Raw genomic sequence first — 9,756 nt, 5'->3', positions numbered from 1 at the left:
CAGTTTATCGTCCTGGCTCTAGGCTAGGACCCAGGGCGGTTCGTTGGGGACAGTTAGACAGTCTAGCACCCTGTCTTTGGGTCTGGGCCTTCTTATATTTTCAAAATCAAAGTAATGAGGTCTGCAGATTTCAATCAAGGACTGTTTATAGGTTAGCCTTGTGTCTGTTCTGGTTACTGTCAATTCAGATGAATAAAATACTCTGGATACAAATTGTAGAGGTTGAAAAATAACATGGTTATAATGCAATGTCCTTCCTGAGTGCTTTGTGATTGGCCGCGGTAGTTTGTGTGATGAATACATTCACAGCTGGTGTGGGACGGCCCTCGTGGACTAGACTCGAATACTCTTGCTGCTTTTCACTTTCCCCTCCCTAAAGTTTCCTGCAGCCGTCAAGGTATTAGCCAGGCTTATGGAACTGGGACGACCAAATCCCCGAGGTTGGTTGTTTGGTTATTTTTTATATTTTATTCTCATTGCTCTTGCCTGATTAGCCCCCCACTAAGATAGAAAGGCAGATGTGTATATATATACACACACACGCGCGCACACATGCAGACACACACACATGCGCGCACACACACATGCAGGCACACACGCACAATGAAAAGCAGACACTGGTCAGGTGTAGGTGACCCTTTGATAAGCAGAACATAATAGTAGTTGTCCTGTAGGAAGAAGCTGTTTGAGTGATTGGGTGTGATAGGCGATTTCAAGTAGGACGTGTTGTAGGTGGGAGGCAGAGGGTGATGTACGGGGGGGGCCTGTTTGGAGCAGAGTGGAGGGCTACGTGGGGGGCAGACGTGTCATACCGTTGCATAACGGCTTAAGCTGAGGGGAACTGGGTCTGAAGTAATTTGTCTGGAGAGGTGGTCTGCCTCTACTGCTGCCACACACACAGTGGGGTGGCCACCTACAGTGGGCTTTAGTTACTGACTACCTCCCTCTAATCTCTGTTATTTTCATTCACCAAGGAGGGGAGTTGTACACTTGACTGCACATGATCCTTGATTCACAATGTGCAGTGGTCTCATATTCCATTAAAGGGTAATGTAGGGAGTAGGAAAAAACCTACTCCCTACATTTATAGTTATAGTAGTTATAGTTTTAGCATATGGTCATTTTAGAATGTCTATGGAAGTATCTATGCAATTCTGAACAAAGTCCTTGTGTCTGACAATATTCCCTCCGTACCCTCCAGCCACTCTACTATACATTAGAATTTGGAATGGTATTTTCTTCTTCGTCTGCGTGTTTTCAGGACAGGGGAAATTACTGAGGTTTTGGTTACAATGAGAAGTGATCTCATATAAAAAAAATTTTGTTGACATCATATCATCATAGGTTTCTTCTTGTACAGACTTCACTCTATTCCCTCATGGATAAGCATACTAGTGTTTTCCTGGGCAGATGTCCATAAACAAATGCTATCTCTTAGACAGAATGACACATTTACACATTCTTACAGTTCAGCCTTGCTCACACAACCTTGACAGTGGCACCTAGTTTGAACTGGTGGTATTGGAGCTGGTAGAAATGGCCCCTAACTGCCTGTCCATGGTCAGATTTAAAAAAAAATCCTCCTCCTATTTAAGGGTAGAATTTTGGACGAGGTAACCTGATCCTAGATTGGTGGTTAGCAAGAACCTCTACCTTGACTGTTTACATTACAATCATGGACCAACTGTTGTTTCATCACTTCCTTATTCCACCTCTGTGGCCATTTCCTTAATTCCACCTAGGGTGTGGTCCCATCACTGCTGAAGCCTTGAGCCCGATCCCAGATCTGTTTGTGCTGTATAGCCAACCAACTCCATGGCACGCGGCTGTGCAATAACAAACCCTTGTGGGGAGTCTGAATCCAACTTTGAATCAGACTTAATTGAAAGAAAATGCCATTTAAACACCGGAGGATGCAGAACAGTAAAATGGACACAAACTATTTCATCCAACTGGACATTCATAGCCCACTTTGTCTCTCTAGACGTTTAAGGGTGTTTTAAATGATGACCTTGATCTTAAAAGGGTTTGTAGCCTATGTCTTAATGTTTAGCCTAGTGTGGAACACAGAACACTGAGATGCAAAGTATGATCTGACTCAGTCTGATCTCAGTCCTGGGGGGATCTTTGGTCAAATTTGGATGATAGATTGCTGGTTGTCCTGCCTGCAGATTATAGGACTTAATCTGTCCTTACTTTTTTCTCTCTTTTGCCGTTCCTCACAATCCCAAACTGTCAATCAACGAAGTCTGTTTTTGAAGGGCACTTTATCTTGTCACGCATACCCTCACACAAAAGTATGTTCATCCAATCTTTAACTGAGCAGCGTAAACCCTTGACCTAGAACGGAATGGTTGCATATTTAGATGTGTCCTTTCCCTGCCCTCCGGCCATCCAAATACACCCTGAGCCCCAGCACTGAACAGCAGGCTTTTGGGCAGGGTGCTCTTGGCCAGGCTTTTACCATGGAAGTGTGTGGTAGCTTCAATCAGGGTTCAACTCCCCCCTAATGACCAATATCCAACTGCTCGCCATGGGGGTCTGACCTGACCTGACCTGACCTGGGCCCGGCAGGATGGAACACTATGGCTGCGTCCCACATCCTGTCATTTTAGTCATTCTCAAATCGGATAGGCCTATATTTCGCATGAAAACGTTCTTCTCTCACATAGACTAAAACAATATTAAATAGGTTGTAGTAATGTATGAGAATCGGGACATTATGGACCTGATGTTTGTGGCAAGAACAGCTGCCTGATAAGAACAGTTGTACACTTCTCTTTTTTTCTTTCTTTCGCTGTACATCACATCCTCTATCTTATCAGTTACTGCTCATAAATACTATAACCAGGTGATATGTACATTTATGGCTCAGCCAAGGTTTTGTCCTACTTCCTGTTCTCTCTCCTCTGGGATTACATTCCCTAGTGGGTGACTCAAATCGTCTTTTCATTTCTGTCTGAAACTGAAGCTGCAAGTTATGTTTTATGCATGCTTTGTACCAAGGCAGCCGACAGGGGGTGGAGAAAGAGCGATAGTGAGAGAGAGAATGAGATGAAGAGCGAAAGGGGAGAAAGAGAACAGAGATTATTTGTGGAAACAGACATTTATTCACACTAAAGGCACAATTGAGTGCCATATGCACAGCCAATGACTTTGCAAAGCAGATAATTGACCTAATACTTCCCCTTTTTAGGGTAGGTTTATAAGTCCTTGCAAACACCCTTAGTATGTGACTAAATCAATCAATATACAGGTTAGATATCCAAGCATACCCTCGGATATGAACCTGTAAACCTCTCCCCTCAATAAGAGATTATAACAGATAAGAGATATCAAATAGCTGGAGATCTCCATCACTTCACTATCCTACACTACTGTTAGATCTGGGATTCGAACTGGTTCACTAGCCCGCCTCTTCAACCCCAAGGTAGCCTGCTATAAAGGCCTGTCGATAGTAATGGGTCAGAGGTTAGAGTTATCGATTGCTGTCTATGAAGGGTCTTGTTCGGCAGATGAATAATGAAATGGTAATCTGAGAATTATCTCGCTTTCTCTCTCTGCATGGCGTTTAATCCCACTCTCTTTGGCAGCTGGTGGGGCAATAACGTGGATTACTGCTGCCAATCGATCCAGAGTAGGAGGAACGAGAGGGCTGTCGCAGCTAAGCAGCTAGTGGGCTGTGTGTGGGACAACAATCAACCTGCAGGAGTTACTATGATGTTGTCATATCATCTGATATGTCTTGGAAGCATCTCTCTCACAAACACTGCATACCAAGGGTATTATCCAACACTGGCATTATATTGCCACAGTGATGTTTATGAAGCCAGTTTTAAAGCCTGGATTGGCTTGAGCTGCATTATGTGTGGGAAGCCACAGTCCTCTTAGCAATTCCATCTGTTTATCAACATATTTACTCTGCCTGGCTGAAGGAAAGAATGTAAATAGGCCTCAAAGCATATTACAATATTCCTCTGCTTGTAATTGAAGAATTGAGAGCTTAGCGAACATCTCTGATCCTGCATATATCCAGGATATATATTAAAGGCCCAATGCAGTCAAAATTCAGTTTTCATGTGTTTTATAACATATTGTACAACAGGTGAAACTAGCTAACACTGTAAAAGTGTGAATACACTTGATCAGTGTTTTTTCTTGATAGTTGCTAGTTGAAAATACAATCTACACAGTACCTTCTAATCAGCAGGTTCTGCATGGGTGGAGTTTTGTCTTTGCCTGGTGACCTCACCAAGTGGTATTTAAGTAATAAGGCACAAGGGGGTGTGGTATATGTCCTGGATACAGCCCTTAGCCGTGGTATATTGGCCATATACCACAAACCCCAGGGGTGCCTTATTGCTATTATAAACTGGTTACCAACATAATTAGAGCAGTAACAAGAAATGTTTTGTCTGATATACCACGGCTGTCAGCCAATCAGCATTCAGGGCTTGAACCACCCCGTTTATAAAAGTTCATATAGACCAATAAAAAAGCGAGTTCCAAACCTCTGCCAATGACAGATTTTTTTTCAGTTGACATATCCCTCCCCACCCATACCATTCCCAGATAGTACTATTCTTGCTTGAGAAATAGCTTCTTTTTTTAAAACATTTTAATGGAAAACTACTACAGTAAGGTACTTCATTGTTACCCAAAAATGGTTTGATATTGAGATCAAAATGGCTGCAGTGCATTGGGCCTTGAACCAGTTACCTACTTATGTTATTTCAGCTTTAGTGTCACCACAATTTTAAAAAGTAAAGTCCCCATATTTGGGGACCCTATTTGTAACGGTTCTCTTGGTGTGAAGGAGAGTCGGACCAAAATGCAGCGTTGTGATGATTCATGTTTGTTTAATAAAGGAAAAACTATACATGAATAAACTACAAAATAATGAAATGTGAAAACCTAAACAGTCCTATCTGGTGCAAACACAGAGACAGGAACAATCACCCACAAACACACAGTGAAACCCAGGCTACCTAAATATGGTTCCCAATCAGAGACAATGACTAACACCTGCCTCTGATTGAGAACCATATCAGGCCAGACATAGAAATAGACAAACAAGACATGAAACATAGAATGCCCACTCAGATCACACCCTGACCAACCAAAACATAGAAACATACAAAGCAAACTATGGTCAGGGTGTGACACTAGATTTACAAAATAAAAAATTCAGTCTGGAATGAGAACGGTAGCAAAAGGAGTGTGTCTGCGGGAAACCTGAGTATCTTTTCTATTGATTGGTGCCATCAAATCTTTGGTATGACTTACTACCATATATGGGCATATGCATTTATAATGGCAGGCCGAGCCAATGACCTCATTTCAAGATGGATACTACCTACATTCCGGTTAGCGTTGTGAAGCATAAACAAAATAAACACAATACGTTGATACACACCAAAAGCTGTGACTCCGCAGATCATGACTATATTTTATTTGTCTGCCTGTGACCTATCGTTATTGATCACCAGCCCCCAGAGTCAAAATGTTTACTTTACACAATGTTTTCACCAAACAGCAAACATCTTACAAGGTAAGCTTCGATTTGGTCTGTGTTTGAGCTATAGCTACATGGGGGGTATCAAATTAATCCTGAATTAATGTTATCTGATGATGCATGACTTAACAACATCGAATGTCCACCGAGTTACTTTGTGTTTTTGCATCAAAAATATGATGTTGCCTGCTTACGCGGTGCAGGTATCCATATCCCCTGTATGTCCCACGACACCACCACAATGTTTGAGGTTGTTGTAGAAATGTAGTTTTCATAGTGAACCATAACTTTTCGGCACATCCAGTGTGCAAAAACAGTGCAATTACCACATTCGGACACTTTTTGGAGAGGTTGAAAGGACACGAATGTACCCTGGATACCCCATAACACCACAGTGTTTGAGTGTGGTTGCTATGGTAGCACATTTATTTTTATATTTAACAAATAGCATTTAGGGATTGCAAATATGTAATAGCATTGGAATTTACAGACATATACCACTTTGGAGAGATTTAGGGAGACTTGGAAACGTCCCGTGACCTCACCTGACACCACTTACTAAAACATCTGCCCATTTCTAGTTGTTAGGTCTATCAATCAACTAAAAAAATCTGATATTGTTCTCATGTTGTGGAAGCCATCTGATGTTTCCAGCTCTGGGAATCAATAATTCACTTTTAGCTTTTCAATGAAAGATGACTTTGAAAAAAAAACGGTTTTGTGTGTGCTTGATCTTGTGTCTTCTGATAATTTCCTCATAATCTCCCATATGTCTTCTTACATGTCAGAATCATGTAATTACATATGAATAGCAGTTACTTTTTGGTATGTCTATTTTAAGCAGAAATCTACATTTTGCAATTCTTGCTTGAGAAATAGATTTAGGCTAAAAAGCTATTTTTCTTTTTGCCATTTTAATGGAAAACTAGTACTTAATTGTTACTCAGAAATGGTTTGATATTGAGATCAAAATGGCTGCAGTGCATTGGGGCTTTAACCAGTTACCTACTTATGTTATTTCAACTTCAGATTCACCACCGTTTTTCAATGTTCCCCTGAAATTAAGTACAAAGATCATTTGAGGAACTACCATTGTTATCGAGCCTTGTTAGGCACTAACTGACCCCATGGGATTAACGATGCCTATGGTTTTTGTGTGAAAATGACACCAGAGTGCACTGGACAGAGGTGGGTAGTAGTGTGTACTTAAGTACATTTCTGGAGGAACTAGTACTTTTCAATTTGCTCTCTGTGGGCTGTACTTGTACTCCAGTATTTTGACTCCTGTTACATTTAGCCAAATCACATCAGTTACATGGATTTATATTATTATATCGCCGCTGTCAGATGAAAACCGTGTCACTCTAAATGTTGTGATTTCTTTTTTTTACATGAATCGATACTATAGGTTCCACTTTACGTCTGTAAGAACGTTTCATAACCTCTTGACCTGTTACACCCTGATCTGTTTCACCTGTCTTTGTGCAATGTCTCCGCCCCGCTCCAGGAGTCACCCATCTTCCCCATTATTCCCAGTGTATTATACCTGTGTTCTCTGTTTGTCTGTTGCCAGTTCGTTTTGTTCGTCAAGCCTACCAGCGTTTTCCCCCTTGTGCCTGTCTGTTTCAATTTCCTGTTTTCACGGTTTTGACCATTGTGCCTGCCCTGAACCTGAGCCTGCCTGCTGTTTTGTACCTTGTCACATCACACTGGATTATTGACCGACCTCTGCCTGCCCTTGACCTGTCGTTTTGCCTGCCCCCTGTTCTTGTAATAAACATTTGTTGCTTCGACACTCGGCATCTGGGTCTTCCCTAAAACGTGATTATACGAACTGGCCATGACTGACCCAACAGACTCAGACCAGCTCCACAATGCTGTCTCCTTGCAAGGAGCCACCATTGGAAGATATGGGGAGTTAATTCAATGCCTTATGGAGGGACTCCATAGCCTGGCAGAACGCCATGACCAGGCATTTGATACTTTGCTGGAGCAATTCCGCAGATTCCCCAATGGTCAGCGGGTCACACCCGTAAACTCCCAGCCTACCCCAGTGTCCCGAGAACCCCGCTTACCTCCTCCGGAGCACCACGCTGGAGATTCCGGAACCAGGCTTTTCTCTCCCAGTGCTCCCTCATTTTAGAGCTGCAGCCTTCTTCGTTCCCCTCAGACCCTTCGAGGATAGCGTACATCATAACGCTGATGTCCGGGAGGGCACTTGCCTGGGCTATGGCGGTGTGGGAGCAACAGTCCGCCGTCTGCCTCAGTCTGGAGGAGTTTGCAGAATAAGTTTGATTCTCTGTTGTTTGAGAGAGGCTGCTCCAGCTACGTCAAGTCTCCCGTAATGTGGCAGACTACGCAGTGGATTTTCGCACGTTGGCGGCTGAGAGTGCCTGGAACCCGGAAGCATTGTTCAACATGTTCCTGCACGGAGTATCGGAGGAAGTGAAGGACAAGCTTGCAGCCCGGGAACTACCGACGGGTCTTGACTCGCTCTTTGCCTTGACCATTCGGATCGATGGGTGACTACGAGAGTGAAGGAAGGAGAGGTTCAATTTCACTCACCCGCCCAAGGCTTTCACCTCGCCTCCGAGACATCCCGGAAGTCCCCGACGGCTCTGTTGCCAAGAGAACCCGGGGCTACCCAAGTTCTCCCGAAAGTCTTTAAAGTCTGCCAATTCATCTCTTCCTGAGCCGATGCAACTAGGCTGAGCTAGGCTGTCCCCAGCCGAATGGCTATACAGGCTTCACATGAAGAGTTGCCTGTATTGTAGGACTGCTGGTCATTTTGTGGCCATCTGTCCACTAAAAGACCAGGCTCACCGGTAGGAGCGAGTACTCTGGTGGGCCATACAGAGAACTTTTCCTCTCCCCTTACTCGCCCCCCTTTTCATGCCATCTTGCTGTGGGGGGGAACCAGTCAAAATCTCTCTAGGTACTCATTGATTCTGGGGCCAATGAGAGCTTTATGGAAGCTACCCTGGCGTCCGAGCTGGGCATTCCTACTCAGCCCCTCTCCATTCCCATGGACGTTAGAGCGCTGGACGGGCGCTCTATAGACTGCGTCACCCACAATACCACCCCCATCAACCTACGTGTGTCAGGGAAAAACAGCAAGACAATCCAATTCCTTAAGTCGCCTCAGGTTTCCGTGGTATTGGGATTCTCTTGGCTCCAGCGACACAATCCCCTTATTGACTGGTCTGTTGGTGCCATCATGGGCTGGAGCCCGTTCTGCCATGCTCATTGCCTGAAGTCAGCGCAGCCTGCCTCACGACTTCTTCCTGGGGGCTCCTAAGTTGCACCGGACCTCTCCGCCATTCCCGTGGAGTACCAGGACCTCCGGGAGGTGTTCAGTAAGGCCCGGGCCACTTCTCTTCCGCCGCACCGACCCTATGACTACAGCATCAATCTTCTCCCAGGCACCACTTCGCCCCGGGGACAACTGTACTCTGTCGGGTCCAGAGACCAAGGCTATAAACACCTACATTGAGTACTCCCTAGCTGCAGGGTTCATCCATCCTTCTGCCTCCCCCACCGGCGCAGAGTTCTTCTTTGTGGAAAAGAAGGACAAAACCCTGTGCCCGTGCATCGACTACCAGGGCCTCAGCGACATCACAGTGAAGAACAGATACCACTCATCTCCTCTGCCTTCGTGCCACTCCAGGGGGCCACCGTGTTCTCCAAGCTGGACCTATGGAACGCCTACCACCTGATGCGGATATGAGAAGGGGGCAAGTGGAAGACTGCCTTCAACACAGCTAGCGGTCACTACAAGTATCTGCTCATGCCATTTCGCCTTACCAACGCCCCTGCTGTGTTCCAGGCTCTGGTGAAAGATGTTCTCCATGACATGTTGAACCGATTCATCTACCTCTGACATCCTCATTTTCTCCTGCTCAGCCCAAGAACACGTGCTCTACGTCCGACAGGTTCTCCAACATCTCCTAGAGAACCAGCTTTTTGTGAATGCAGAGAAGTGTGAATTCCATCGCTCCACCATCACCTTCCTGGGTTACATCATCACTGCAGGGATTGTACAGATGGATGCCAGGAAGTTGAGTGCTGTGTTGGATTGGCCCCAGCCTACGTCCAGAGTACAACTAATGTTTCCTGGGATTCGCCAACTTCTATCGCCCCTTTTATCCGGGGTTACAGCACCCTGGCTTCCCCCCTGTCTGCACTCACCTCTCCCAAGGTTCCGTTCACATGGTCCCCAGCCGCTGACCGGGCATTCCGGG

General features: G+C 44.9%; 1 pseudogene; it reads left to right on the top strand.

Annotated features, from left to right (window-relative positions):
- The window catches only part of LOC109869946 (twinkle protein, mitochondrial-like), a 43,338-nt pseudogene extending 35,297 nt beyond the window's left edge, over positions 1 to 8,041 (top strand).
- The last annotated feature ends 1,715 nt before the right edge of the window (positions 8,042 to 9,756 follow it).

This window comes from Oncorhynchus kisutch, linkage group LG25 (assembly GCF_002021735.2).
Source record: "Oncorhynchus kisutch isolate 150728-3 linkage group LG25, Okis_V2, whole genome shotgun sequence".
In the NCBI taxonomy this organism is placed as follows: domain Eukaryota; kingdom Metazoa; phylum Chordata; class Actinopteri; order Salmoniformes; family Salmonidae; genus Oncorhynchus; species Oncorhynchus kisutch.
Note: the sequence above shows the minus strand (reverse complement) of the source record. Positions and strands in the feature narration are given on the sequence as shown.